General features: G+C 49.0%; 1 protein-coding gene across 1 annotated transcript in view; it reads left to right on the top strand.

Annotated features, from left to right (window-relative positions):
- Window positions 1-15,550, top strand: part of LOC115083234 (uncharacterized protein C10orf67, mitochondrial-like) — a 325,694-nt gene that overhangs the window by 164,638 nt on the left and 145,506 nt on the right. The gene's annotated exons all lie outside the window — the stretch shown is intronic.

Here is a 15,550-nt window from a genome sequence, read left to right on the forward strand (position 1 = left end):
ATGGCTTTGTTAATAGATTCTGTTATGGGAATAAGAATCTGAACATCGTCTGCATAGATGTAGTGAATGAGGTTGACTACTTAACAGTTGGCAAAGGGGAAGGAGGAAACGGCGGGGGAAACGGCGAAGCTGCTGCCGGGGGGGGGGGGGGGGGGGCAATAACACGCGCCGGAAATGGTATTTAACCTTAGATGGAGTTTACCACCCACTTTGGCCTGCATTCCCAAACAAACAGACTACGAGAAAACCCGGTCCCGGAGCGCCGGGGGCCGCTACCGGCCTAACACCGTCCGCGGGCTGAGGCTTGATGAGAAGGACTTGGGGCCCCGAGCGGCGCCAGAGAGGCGATCTTCCGTACGCCACATTTCCCGCGCCCGCCGGACGAGCGGGGATTCGGCGCTGGGCTCTTCCCTCTTCACTCGCCGTTACGGAGGGAATCCTGGTTAGTTTCTTTTCCTCCGCGGCTTGTGTCCATAGGTGGGATTGACCTCTGTCCTAGAATGATGTGCCTCTTCATCCAGGCCTAGTGTTCCTACTGGTGTTTTAAGTCCATTGCTGTGCCTGCCTGTTCATCCAGACCTTGTGTTCCCACACGTATTATTATTTCTGAGAGATCTTCCAATTCCTTTGTCATTTTCTGAAGTGCATAAGTAGGGTAGCTAAATGAGGAGAATATTGGAGGGGCGAAGTTCCATATTGAAAGCTGAGTAGCTTTACTTATCTAGTGAAAGTTTGAAGGATCAGGGAAGGCTTGTAAGAATAGCCAAGTTTGTTAATAGATTCTGTTATGGGAATAAGAATCTGAACATCGTCTGCATAGATGTAGTGAATGAGGTTAAGACAAGTTAACAGTTGCCAAAGGGGAAGGAGGAAACGCCGGGAGGGGGGGCTATAACACGCGCCGCTGGAGCAGCGGGCCACCTGCCCCCCCTGGGCCTTCCCAGCCGAACCGTAGCCGGTCGCGGCGCACCGCCGCAGAGGAAATGCGCCCTGCGGGGGCCGGGGCCGTCCGGGAGGCGTTCCCCGCCCCTCCCCCACCCCCCGCGAAAGGGGTGGGGGTGGGGGATCCGCCGAAACCCCGGTCCGACCGAACCCGCCGGGTTGAATCCTGCGGGCGGACTGCACGGACCCCACCCATTTACCTCTTTACAATTTCACGCCCTCTTGAACTCCCTCTTCAAAGTTGTTTTCAACTTTCCCTTGCGGTACTTACTTATTTATTTTATTTATTTAAGGTTTTTTTATACCAGCATTCATGAAATCGTTCACATGATGTCGCTTTACAGAAAACAGGGGTGCAAAGAAAACAACCTATAACATAAATACACGTGGTGAAGAGATGCAGTTACAATTAACTGGGGCTATGAACTGGGAGTGTAAGAAATAAAGAGGGATAGAGGAGGTTAATTATATACATGTGTAGAATATAAAAATATACAAGAGTACATTACAAATATGGCGTCCAATATATACAGCTTCTGAGCTGAGAATTTATTGATGGTGTGTGTTAGGTGCAGCTCGGGAAGGCTTGCCTGAAAAGCCATGTCTTGAGTCTTTTCCGAAAGGTTAGGAGGCAAGGTTCATTTCTGAGATCTGGGGGGATGGAGTTCCATAACGGTGGACCTGCTGTGGAAAGGGCTCAATCTCTAAAGGTGCTGTGATAAGTGGTTTTGGAGGGTGGAACAAGGAGGCATCCTCTGTAGGCTTCCCTGGTCGGTCTTGTGCATTTGTATAAACGGAGAGGAATTTGTAGGTCGATTATGGTGTGTTGGTGAAAGATTTTGTATATCAAGGTGATGGATTTGTAAATGACTCTGAACTGAATTGGTAACCAGTGGAGGTCTTTTAGGACTGGGGAAATGTGGTCTCTTTTCCTAGTGTTTGTTAGTAGACGGGCTGCTGCGTTTTGAACCATTTGGAGTGGTTTTGTGTATGAGGAAGGGAGTCCAAGAAATGTAGAGTTGCAGTAGTCTAATTTGGAGAAAATGAGGGCTTGGAGGATCCTGGTTAGTGTCTTTTCCTCCGCGGCTTGTGTCCCTAGCTGTGATTGAACTCTGTCCTCGAATGATGTGCCTCTTCATCCAGGCCTTGTGTCCCTAGCTGGGATCGACCTCTGTGCTCGACTGCTGCGCCTCTTCATCCCGGCCTTGTGTTCCCACAGGTGTTTTAACTCAGTTGCTGTACCCATTCTTCCGGGCCTTGTGTTCCCACAGGTGTTTTAACTCAGTGGCGGTGCCTGTTCATCCAGGCCTTGTGTTCCCACAGGTGTTTTAACTCAGTGGCTGTGCCTGTTCATCCAGGCCTTGTGTTCCCACAAGTGTTTTAACCTGGTTGCTGTGCCTGTTCATGCAGGCCTTGTGTCCCTAGCTGGAATTGACCTCTGTCCTCGAATGATGTACCTGTTCATCCAGGCCTTGTGTTCCCACACGTATTCTTATTTGTGAGAGATCCTAGGCTCCAATTCGTTTGTCATCAGCTGAAGTGCGTAAGTACAGTCTGAATTCACTAGACGCCAACGGAATTCACTAGACGCCAACGATATTCACTGGACGCCAATGTAAACACCGGGTACACACAACTCTAGGGGTGGACCCGTTCCAGGGAGTCCTTCCCTGAACAAGCATGAGGGTGGAGGTGGGCTTTACTGCACACCCACCTGACGGACCATGCCCATACCGCTGCCAATATTCTAGCATGCATCAGAAAGATGCTGGCGAGCTACCAGTGTTTTAACCTAGTTCCTGTGCCTGTTCATGCAGGCCTTGTGTCCCTAGCTGGGATTGACCTCTGTCCTCGAATGAAGTGCCTGTTCATCCAGGCCTTGTGTTCCTACTGCTGTTTTAACTCCATTGCTGTGCCTGCCTGTTCATCCAGACCTTGTATTCCCACACGTATTCTTATTTCTGAGAGATCCTCCAATTCCTTTGTCATCTGCTGAAGTGCGTAAGTACCGTCTGAATTCACTAGACGCCAACGGAATTCACTAGACGCCAACGATATTCACTGGACGCCAATGTAAACACCGGGTACACACAACTCTAGGGGTGGACCCTTTCCAGGGAGTACTTCCCTGCACAAAGGAAAGGGAACTCTCTCCTGGGCCAATTGATAAGAAAACCACAATTCTGCAGCCAAAAATAGGCTGGAAATCCTTCCCCCATTGACTTTAATGGGCGACATATGTACATATACCCAACTCATTAGATTTTTTTTATGTCCATATTGGCCGCAAGTGGGACCCACTTTCGGACATAAGAAATATGAACATAAAATTTTGCTCTGCACATCCCTAACATCCAATACATACCAAAAATGTTTTCGAATACATGTATCAACAGAAACCATCAGCCGCGGCTCATTCCCAACACATTTTAGTTTTCATCCCCCCCATCCCGTCCCACAACCTTTCCAACACCTCAAACCCATTCATCAGCAACCCAACCACACTCCATGCATACTGTCACCACTTCCCCCCATCCCCCCAACTCCACCTCTGACCCCCCTCCCTCAGCGACTTGAGATTGTATCCACCTCGAATCATAACCACCGGCTCGTAATCCTTCTTGAACAGCCTCAGGCAGTAGGCAAGCACAGGTCTGCCAACAAGCTTGATACACTATCAGGCTTGCGTTTGTCCAGCACATAGTCCAAACGTTCAAGGTGGAGAGTAGAAGCCATTCTTTGAAACCAGGCTGAGATGGAGGGAGACAAGTCTGGAGCTGCCCAGTCGGACAGTATAGTACGGCAGGCCAATAGGACAGCCACTCTACTAAATTTATCTTTTGAGCGACTGACCTCAGCAGAACAGGCCTGTGGGCTAGACAGCAAAAATTGTCCAGTTGCGGGCACCGAGACAGCTGTGCTCTTTAGGATGACCTCCGACACCGATCCCCAAAAAGCAGTCAACGTAGAGCAATGAAAGAGACGGTGCAGTAGTGTGCCCTCATCTGTTCTGCATTTTATGCAGAGAGGGGAGCCGTGCAGCCCATCTGGAAACGACGCACATCAGTACAGTAAATGCAATGTAAGATTTTGAACTGGACTTCACGAAGTCCAACGTCCATGAACTGTCTATGTAATGACTTAAAACATTGCTGCATATATTGAAGAGTAATTGGCGAGGCAAGCTCATTAGACCATTTTGCTGCCAAATGGTCTAGTTGATCTTCCACCTGCAGAGCCTGGCTGAAAGTGACCCATCCTGAGATAGAATTCTTCAGAAGTGCTGTGTCGAATACTTTAGTGGCAAATGTAAACTCCGCTGCCCATGCCTCCAGTGTCCACTGAAAAGATAGTAGGTAATGTCTTGCTTGCAAGTATGCAAAAAAATGTTTATTAGGTAACTGATAAGTAGTACTTAAAGTAGCATAATCTAACAGTTCATGAGCATCATTGTCATAGAAATGGCAAGCATAGACTATGCCTTTGCAAGCCCAAAATTGATACAATGCAATCCCGTCCCGGTACAAAACTCACATTTTCCAGCAGTGGCATCAGCATTGAGACTAGCCCCGGCCTGTCCCTCCACAAGCGTAGCCATCGCCAGGCGCGAATACAGGGGTTAAGCAGTGTTCTGGGATAAGTCAGCGCTTGGCGCGCGCTCTCGCTTGTTTGAATAACACACAGTGGGGACCAGGGGGCAGTCATTCGGTTTAAAAGACCTGGTTCACAATAGAGATAAGTGTCATTAATTCACTCTCCCACAAAACGTAGTTGACAAGCAGCATTATATATCCGAAAGTCCGGCATCCCATACCCCCCCCCCCCCTCCCGCTCCTTAGAACACGCCAGCGTTGCATACATGAGGCGCGCCTTCCTTCCCCTCCACAAAAACTTTTGAATAGAGGCATATAATCTCCTAAGGTCCGCCACCTTTAACCAACAAGGAATCATATGCAAGACATAGAGTACTTTGGGGGCTATCACCATTTTGACTAACGCACATCGCCCAAACAGTGATAACGGTAAGGGGCCCCAATTGTCCAATTGTTTCTGTATTTTGTCCAAACCAGCATGTACATTAAGATCATATAAGGTGTTCAAATTTCTAGGAATCTATATGCCAAGATATTTGAGCTTGCCGGAGGTCCACTTAAAAAGAAAGGGACCACTCCATGAGTGTTGCAGCCGGGGCTCCAAAGCCAAAGCCTCTGACTTTGCAAAGTTAATTTTTAGGCCCGCCACTCCCTGAAATTGTTTAAACAATTCAACAATTACGGGGATGCTGGTGCGAGGTTTGCCCACAAATAACAGAATATCGTCAGCAAATATTGCTAACTTAAGGGGATGATTGTCAACACTAATACCACACACCCTACGATCTCCACGCAATCGGATAGCTAGGGGTTCAAGCACCATGATAAAAAGCAGTGGGGAAAGAGGACATCCCTGGCAAACTCCACAGTGCAAAGCAAACGATAGAGTCAGGACTCCATTCACCAGAATGCTCGCACTGGGGTTACTATACAATAGTTCCAGCCACTGCAGAAACGCCCCGGAGATCCCATACCGGCGCAGCGCCCAGAACAAATATTCCCATGAAAGAGAATCAAATGCCTTTTCAGTGTCTAAACTGAGGATCACTGCCTCCTCCTCTGAATTATAACTGAGAGACGCGATCAGGCGCCACACGTTGCGCACCCCTTGATGACCTTGAACAAACCCCGTCTGATCCCCATGAATAAGAGAAGGAAGGAGGCCACTCAACCTCTTCGCTAAAATAGCCACGAGCAGTTTAATATCAACATTGATCAAAGATATGGGCCTGTAAGAGCCCACATCCAAAGGGTCCTTACCAGGCTTTGGCAGAACCACTATGACCGAATGGTTTAAGGCAGCGGACAGCAAGTTAAGACTGAGCAACTCATTATAGAATTTGTGAAGGGGAATCAGCAGCGAGAATTTTAGAATTTTATAAAACTCTGAGCCCAAACCATCCTGACCCTCTGCTTTGCAGTTTTAATTTATGTATGGCCGCGTGTACTTCCTGTTCATTAATAGGGACATTAAGGGTCCTCAGTTGTTCCGGAGCCAACTGCAGCCAGGAAAGCATTTGAAACAAAGCCTCGGTAGCCACCGGATCTTGGGGTTTTTCCGCGTATAGCTGCAGATAAAATTCTAGAAATCTATCAGAAATATCCCTTTGGGAAGTTCGATGGTGGCCATGCCTGTCCCTAATACCCACAACCGCCCTTCCATGAACCCGAGGGCGTACCAAGTTGGCCAACAGTTTGCTAGCGCGGTTACCATATTTATACAGGTGGTATTGATAGTACTGCAGGGATTTAGAAGCCCGCTGGTGCAGAAGGCTATTGAGAGCAGCCCGCACCTGGTCAGTTTGGCCCTTGGCTTCCGGCGTCATATCAACCACATGCCTCTGCTGCGCATCCTTGAGAACTTTGGTGAGCCTCAATATTTCTGCATTGCATTGTCTGTTATTTTTAGGTACATAAGCTATAATTTCTCCGCGCATAACCACCTTCCCAGCTTCCCATAACAGAGCCGCCGTTGTGTCTGGAGTGTCATTAAATGTTACATTATCCTTCCAACAGTGCTGTAAATGAGTGTGAAAATCTTGATTGAGATAGAGATCGAGTCGCATGCGCCAGGAAAATGGGGGTCTTGGGCCCCGCCCGCAATTCAAAAGGACTGTGACAGGAGTGTGATCAGATAGGGATATGACCCCTATGCTTGCCTCTTCCACGCCAGAAAACCACCTGTCCGAGACTAGCAAATAATCCAGGTGGGAGTACGTCTGGTGCAGATTAGAGAAAAAAGTAAAGTCAAGTTCACTCGGATGTAAAACTCGCCAAACATCCATGAGTTTTAACTCACTGCACAAAAAATTGACCCCCAAGTATTGGTCATTATCAGTGGCAGGCTTAGGCGGTTTACAGTCAAATTGCCTATTAGCTACCACATTAAAATCCCCTCCCACCACTAAATCGTGATCTGAAAAATCAGCCAATAATCCCACCAGATGAGCAAAAAATCTTGCGAATAAATGTTGGGGGCATACACATTGCAAAATACCACCTTCTGCTGATGAAGTACCTCGGCTGCTAGCACATATCGACCCTCTTTATCATGACACGTTTTATTTATTTGGAATGGCAACTATTTGTGGAAAAGGAGAGCCACCCCCCTTTTACGGGCCACGTAAGAAGAATAAACACATTGTCCCACCCACTCTTTTTTAAGTTTTTGGTGCTCCGCATCACACAGGTGTGTCTCCTGCAAAAAAAACCCACCTGTGAGTGCATGCAATTGAATTGGGCTAACAATTTTTTCCGCTTGATAGGGGAATGAATACCATCCTCATTCAACGTGGTCACTTTAACCTTTGCCATTCCAACCCACTACACTTAGCTTTGCTTGCACACCCCCCATGGGGGGGTATGAAATTCGTACCATACGCAGTCCTGCAGCTTCCCAGCCTAAACCGCAAGACCCTATGCCAGCATTTTCTGTAGGCCACCTTGCTTAGTCGCTTTAGATCAGTCCCGCTCCCTTCTCCCCCCCAGAACCCCTGTAACTCCGAAGCATTCAAATCCCCATACGTATCCCCCAGCCATACCAACACAAACACACATTCCATCCATCTCACTCTCACATGCTCCAAGAGGTGCAAGGCCAATTCACCCCCAATAGCTAACTTGGGGGGGGGGGGGGGTTAGAAAGAGGCTTCCCTCCAACCCCCACCCAGTCCCCCATCAACCCCAGGCAAATACAATAAAACTCAATAGTGCAACATTGCCAAAGGCAGCAACAGAAAGAAACCCACTGTCTCTGAGAACCGGAGGCCTCAGACTTGTAGAAGGCATTAATAGTATAGAGAACAGAAGAGCTTGGGCCCCCCCCCCCCCCCCCCCACAGCAACTCAAAAACTTACAGGTATTCAGTGGGGTCTGCAACTCGGCTGTGAATAATAAGTCCACCAAACCATTAGCACTTACTCTGTTAATTGGTTAACTAGCACCATATAGAAATGTTATAATAGTTCTAGTAAGTAATATCGTATTATGACTTACTAGTTATAATAGTTCTAGTAAGTAATATCATATTATTACACAAATTCAAATGTAATATTTACTCAATGTTCTAAGGTTCTAAGGTTAATGTATGTATTATGTTGTTCCAATGTAAACCGGAGTGAAGGCAGAATGCTATACTTCGGTATATAAAAAATCCTAAATAAAAATAAATTAGAGTTCAGTTATCAGCCGGAACGTTTTCTTAGCCATCATTAAGGAAACTAAGGCAGCACGTAGATTCTTCACTCTCTGCCGGTATGTGGCAAGGTAGCAATGAAACCTTCCGCCTCCTCTTTGGAAGTAAAGAAGAGAACTTTGTTATCGTGAAAAATGCGCAGCTTAGCTGGGTAGAGCAGGCCAAATTTAATACCCCGCTTGTGTAGCTCAGTGCAGGCCGGCGACATGGTCTTCCGCAGTGCTGTTGTGTTAGTCGAAAAATCGTTGGAGAAGAATCCTATGGCCTTGATAGTCCATGCCCGTCCGTTGCTTGAAAGCCTGTATTATCTTAGTTTTGTGAGTCCAATTCAATATTCTCGCCAATACCAGGCGGGGCCTCGCAGCCCCTTCTCGCATCAGCCCAACACGATGAACCCGTTCACATATCAAAGGGTCTGCAGCAAATTCCAGACCCAGTTGTTCTGGCAGCCATTTCTTTACCCAAGCGGGAAGCTCCCCTTCCCTTACGGATTCGGGCAGGCCGATGATCCTGATGTTATTCCATTGGCTTCGGTCTTCCAAATCCTCAATCTCGGCCAGCAGCTCCCGCTGGGTGGTCTGAAGAGCTGCCACATGGCATTCCGACTCCACTAGATGATCGCCATGGTCCGATAGAATATGTACCGTCTCATCCAACCTTTTGGTTTGGCCCTCCAGGGTCAATTTAATGTCGTCCATAGAAGCTTGTATTTTGGTTAGCCGGAGATCCAAGGCCGCAGTGACGCTTTGGGAGATCTGCTGCAGAGCGTCGGCAGAGAGCACGTCCAGCACCTTTGCTCCGGCAGGAGCTTCAGCCATCTTGATGGTGGTAGTGGAGCGGGGATGGCAAACAGCAGCTTTGTGAGCACCTCTCTGTCGCATTTTCCACTTACCACTGATGCGTCCGAGGCCCCTAGGCCAGCCAGGGAGCGGAATTCCAAGTATACAAACTACCGTTAATTGGACTCCAAACTTTATGGAAGTGCAGCAGATCCAGAATCCGCAACACACTAACAATGACCCAGTCCCACCAAAATCAGTGCTCCTTTTAATTTTATGCACAGGTGACCGCCTTGCAGGAATCCCACAGCAAGAACACAGTGTCAGGAAGAGAATGAGAAATGAAGCACCCGAACGAGGTATTGAATGTTGGGATAGCTGATCTTCCTTTCAAGGCCCAGAACCTAAGCCTGCTCAAAGCGTTAGGCAGAGAAACTTTCGGTGGAGTCCACCATTTTGGTCACGTGGGACAGACTCCATTCGGCTCCGGCTGCGAGCCAAGGCATCTGCTGCATTTCAAAGGTCTCCCGTGGCGGCAGGGAACTTGAGGGGACCGTCCCTGTGATATCTCCACCAAGTCATTGATTTATGTGTGCCGGCAGGGAAGATAGGTCGGCAGCTTGGCCGCCATCTTGTGCTCGCCGCACGCACGTCTTTTTCTCCGCCAGTACCGCCGTCATTCACCTCCCCAGGGACAGCAACAGCTCACCTCCTGAAGCACCAACCTTTTAGGAGACTGCCTCGGCGTGTTAATTTGAGAAACGCCACAATTACATGGGGTTATCGGGGAAACCCAGGATGGGGTTTTCGGAGCTCAATCTCGGACCTCCCTTGCCAGTGATGTCATCACCTGGAAGGGCCACAGGGTATCTTTTTTTCTGTTTCTACTCTATCCACCTGTCTTCTTATTTTCTTCCCGCAAACATACACGCAGGCTGTCATTCTCAAATGTTGTCTCTCTCACACACACAAGCACAGGCTCTCACATCACATGCTGTCTCACACACACAGCTCACTCTCAAATGCTCTCTCATACATAAACACACAGTCTCTCACATGTTTTCTCTCTCACACACTCATAAGCTGTCTCACTCTCACATGCTTTCTCACACAAACACACAGACTCTCACTCTCACTTGCTATCTCACACACACAGACACAGAGGCTTTCACATGCTGTCTCTCTGATCATATAGGATCTCACTCCCACACAGTGTATCTCAACTCTCTCACACACAATCTCTCAATTAACTCTCATACACATATGCATACACATACACTCTACAGGGCCTCACTTCTTGGTCTCCTCGTCGCAGGTTGCCATGGGATGGGCTTTGCGGCAACCCTGAACTTCTTGGGCCACTGTAAGCTGGGATTCACAGTAGCCCTGCCACTGGGCCTCCTTTTCTCGGGCTGTCATGAGGTGGGATCCATGGTGGCCCTGCTACAATCTCTACCGCCACTCTGCACGCGGCCAATGGTCCTCCTCTTTCCTGCCCACATGGCTCCGGCAATGTTTTTCTTCCGGGGCTGCGCATGCAGAAAGGTGGAGGGGCATCTGATTGTGAATTTTTCTTTGGGCCATGATGGGAAGAGCTGCAGCATGCCCCTGCCCCTCCCCCCTCGCTACAAAACTGCTTCCTCTTTTTCTGCCACCAGTTGGCCCAATCCACCGGTGGTAGAAAAAGCAAAAATTGTCCGCCACCAGTGGGATCGGGTCCACCAGCAGCAACCCCGGCCTCTCCCTGCTCCCGATGCTGCCCCACTGGGGGTGCCACTCTGTGAAATTGCACAGTTTGCACACCCGGTGGCACTGAGCCTGTTTCTTGGCTGCTGCTACACACTGAGCAGAAAATTTCAATGTACTATCAATAATGACATGTAGATCCTTTTCTTAATAGGACTTATAACATAAGATATTCACTTTTCTGATCTAAAAGGTGAACATCTTTTAACCTGCCATCATCCCTCCTGTACCCTCCCTTCATACCTCCCCAAGGTTTACCTACCCACCTCTTCATCTTCTGTGTCCAGATCTTTCATTACCTCCTCGATGACATCTAGTCTCAGTTTGTCCCTCAGATGCTCCTCCATAGCTGTTAGGGTATTTGGGCAAGGTGCATGTCCTCCAGTCTTCCTCTGGTACTTGGCTATCTTTGTGATTTTGTTTTCCAGTTCCTGAGGTCATGAAAGTGGTGAGTGACCTGCTCGCTGCTACATCTCCCTCCATCCTCACTGGCAATACTGTGGGTAGTCCTGGTCCAGATCATGATTTTTGTGCCCATGAAGGATTTGGCTGCCTGCCACCCAAAGAGCTGGTCATAATGCTTAGGACTCCATCTATAAACAAATCATTCTCTTCCCTGGAGAACTTGCAGGCACTTAGTCATTGTCTGCCCTTGGTGTCGCTGCCACTTGGCTGGTTTGCCACTTTCCCTTGATAGCAGGGCTGAATTAGCCATGCTGTCATACTGTCAGTCTAGCGTCGGAGGCGGAGCTTTTCAAAGCTGATACAGAGTTGTGCTCTGTGCGGCTGCGCGTGTGTTCCCGCGCAGAAAGACAGCTTCTCCTCAGTCTGTCTTTTCCGCAAGCGGAAATGCACGCGGAGCATCGACAGTCCTCAGTTTTTCTAGTCAAAAATTAGATAAAAACTTTCTTCAACCTCTTCATCGGTAGGACGATCAACTTTACTTAACTTCATGCTGCGCCCGTCGGGATTCAAGTTGTGCGTGTGCGGGAAGATAATGTCCATCACGGATGGACATGAGGCCTGTTATATCTGCCTAGGCCCCGACCATGATCAAAGGGTGTGTAAACACTGTGGGGCGGATTTTCAGCGCCCTGCTCGCCTAAATCCGCCCAAAACCGGGCGGATTTAGGCGAGCAGGGCCCTGCGCGCCGGTAAGCCTATTTTACATAGGCCTACCGGCGCGCGCAGACCCCGGGACTCGCGTACGTCCCGGGGTTTTCGGAGGGGGGCGTGTCGGGGGCGTGTCGGGGGGCGGGCCCGGTCGACGCGGCGTTTCGGGGGCGTGTCGGCCGCGTTTTGGGGGCGGGTACGGGGCGTGGCTACGGCCCGGGGGCGTGGCCGCGCCCTCCGTACCCGCCCCCAGGTCGCGGCCCGGCGCGCAGCAGGCCCGCTGGCGCGCGGGGATTTACGTCTCCCTCCGGGAGGCGTAAATCCCCCGACAACGGTAAGGGGGGGGTGTAGACAGGGCCGGGTGGGCGGGTTAGGTAGGGGAAGGGAGGGTAAGGTGAGGGGAGGGCAAAGGAAAGTTCCCTCCGAGGCCGCTCCGATTTCGGAGCGGCCTTGGAGGGAACGGGGGGAGGCAGCGCGGCTCGGCGCGCGCAGGCTATACAAAATCGATAGCCTTGCGCGCGCCGATCCAGGATTTTAGTGGATACGCGCGGCTCCGCGCGTATCTACTAAAATCCAGCGTACTTTTGCTTGAGTCTGATGCGCAAGCAAAAGTAGGCTGTTCGCGCGCCTCTTAAAATCTACCCCTGTGGTTGGATGTCGCCGAGGGTGCAGAGGCAGAGAGCGGTGAAAATTGAAAGGCTTCGAATTTCCCTGTCAGGTTCCTATGCCCCCCCTTCAGAAGCTCACTCATCCCCGGGGCCGAGGCCGAAGCAAGTCCATTCTGTTAGAAGGTCGACTTTTTTAGAACCTGCTGCCTTTCCTAAGGAACCACACAGGAGAGAGAAAAAATCAAAGGGATTGACACATCACCTGCAGTCTCGGCTGAGGCAACAGATGCGTTGAATCGACCCGGTACTGCGTCGACGATTCCACTGCCAACACCTGCGTCGACACATGCATCGAAAAAGATCCAGGTGCGTCGATCAAAGCTCCACCCGAAGCTAGGTTCGACTCAACCGTCGAAGTGCCATTCAAAGCATTCTCGAGAGCCTCGACCGACGCAACCATCGACGCATGCGCCGGAAAAGACTCACGCATTTTTCGACTCAAGGTCAACTTCGAACATCAACACAAATTTTGACGCAGAAGTTGAAGCAATCGACGCATCCCGTACGAAAATTGGAAGTACATCCTTCCACTCATTCTACAATGGGGGGTGAAAAATTCTTATTTAAGAAATCCTCACAGCACATGGCTACAGTGCCAGCATCGAGGCCTTCTACATCTCAAGGCCTCACTACACCTTCGGAAACATAGAAACCTATACTTCCCTCCGGCTTGATATTACCACCACAGGGCCACAATATACAATATGTACAATCGCTCATGTTGTCAGATGAGGAAGACTTGGTCAGGGTATCTTCATACTCGCCTTCATCCTCTTCATCACAAGAAATGTTTTCAGATATTTCCTCTGTTTCCAAATGAAGGCATGCCTTACCTCACCTACAAGAGCATCTGGTACAGTGTCATAAACTACATCAAATTACACAGGTACACAAGCACCAACCAAGCAAAAGTAATGCAGACATATTATTGGCTGCGGTTCCTTGTCCACCTTGCCCGCCTTCTCCATCTCCATTGCATTCACAAATTCCTAAAGGGGCTCAACAAGTGATAGCCCAATTTTCAATGGCTTTTTCAGGCTTTTTAGCCTCTCTACAACTAGGATTTGCTAATCCTCAACCACTGCCTACTGCCCGGAGAAAGAAGCTCTGCCAATTCCATCACCGGAGCAACCATTTCCACACCCCCTGCCTGGGTATGACCCCATAGTAATCCCACCCGTTAACCCTTAACCTACAACGCCCATACCAGTTGACTCTCCTCTGCTGCAAAACCAGCCGGATTCCTATCCATCATCACCTGGCTCATCGACCGGATATCCTTCCAACCCACCAGAAGGTCCTCAGGAACCTTATTCACCTCCTGAGGATCTCACGTATCCCCAAATTCATTGACAAAGTGGGCTCGGTGTTGAATGTGGAGGTGCATAATCAACTGGATCCACGATCTGAGACTATGGGTCTGTTAAAAATCTTCGCTCTCCCATCAGATCCATCAGCGTTTACATCACACAAGGTCTTAGACTCAGTGCTTGAGAGATCTTGGGAAACGCTGTTTACAATCCCGCCAGTATCCAGGAAAACAAATATAAAATTTAGAATGCAGCAATCTCCATTCTATTCTTCCACTCAGTTGCCACACACATCAATAGTTGTTGAGTCAACAATGCAAAGAGCCAAGAAGACCAGGCTACATTCAAATACACCGCCCGGTAGAGACAACAAACTACTAGATGATTTTGGAAAAAAGACCTTCCAGTCTGCGATGTTGGGTGCACACATACACCAGCACCAGTTCTATATAATGCAATATTTGTATGAGTCCTTGCAACAACTTAAGGCACTCCTACCGGACACAGATTCAACATCACAACCATTACAACCTATACAAGACATGGAAGAAGGAATCAGACACCTTCTTAGAACAGTATATGAAGCCTTTGAAACATCTTCCAGGACTTCAGCAGCGGCAATTGGGGCAAGACGTATGGCGTGGCTAAAAGCTAGTGCCATACGTGAAGATTTCCACGATAAACTGGCCAATCTTCCCTATCGAGGAGATAACCTTTTTGGGGATCGCCTACAGGACACAGTAGCTCAACTAAAGGAGCAGAATGTGCCAGTGCAGGCACTAACATCAGCCAATACTTATGGCACCTTCTCCCGCAGATACTTCGCACCGACGAGGAGAGGACCTTACCACAGGCGACCATACCGCTCCTATACACCTTATAGGCCTCCCTCTTATACCCAACACCCCAGGCAAAAGCCTCAACATGAACAACAATGTAGAGGCAAACCACATTATCATTGTCAGCAAGGTCAAACAACTGCTACCACTACAAAGCCATCGACTTCTTTTTAAGCTTAGCAGGGCCACCACCCCCCTCACAAGTAGGAGGAAAACTCACAGCATTCCATCAGGCTTGGTCAATGATGACATCTGACCGATGGGTCCTGGAAATAATAACACAAGGTTATCAATTACACTTCCTCTCCAAGCCTTATTTATTTATTTATTTATTTATTTATTTATTTAAAGGCATTTATATACCGACGCACGTTGGGAACATCTCGTCGGTTTACAGAGAACGCAACAAGCAACAGGCTTTACATGTAACAAGTAACCAGTAGAACAAGGAAGCGAGGGAGGGAGGAGGTAGATAACAGAGGAGCTGAGGAGGGTGGGGGGGGAGGCAAACTAAATATACTCGACAAATTTACATATTTACAAAAATGGCAGTGGCGCTTACATCATATGTAGCTAGAATAGATAATTGTACAAATTTACAAAAAAGGGGGGGTGGTGGAGAGGGGAGGAGGGGGGTTAGGTGTAGGAGTGGGTGAAGAGCCAGGTCTTCCCTTCCCTTCCCTGCCACATCCCAATTCCAGCAAGAGCATATGCTCCAACCACCTTAAGTTGGCAGAGGAGATTACAACCCTACTAGACCAACATGCGATCCAAGTCTTACCAGCCAGACTCCGCAATATGGGCTTTTATTCCCCATATTTCTTGATCCCAAAGAAATCTGGAGGCCTCAGACCAATTTTGGACTT

Source organism: Rhinatrema bivittatum, chromosome 2 (genome assembly GCF_901001135.1).
Source record: "Rhinatrema bivittatum chromosome 2, aRhiBiv1.1, whole genome shotgun sequence".
NCBI classification, from domain to species: domain Eukaryota; kingdom Metazoa; phylum Chordata; class Amphibia; order Gymnophiona; family Rhinatrematidae; genus Rhinatrema; species Rhinatrema bivittatum.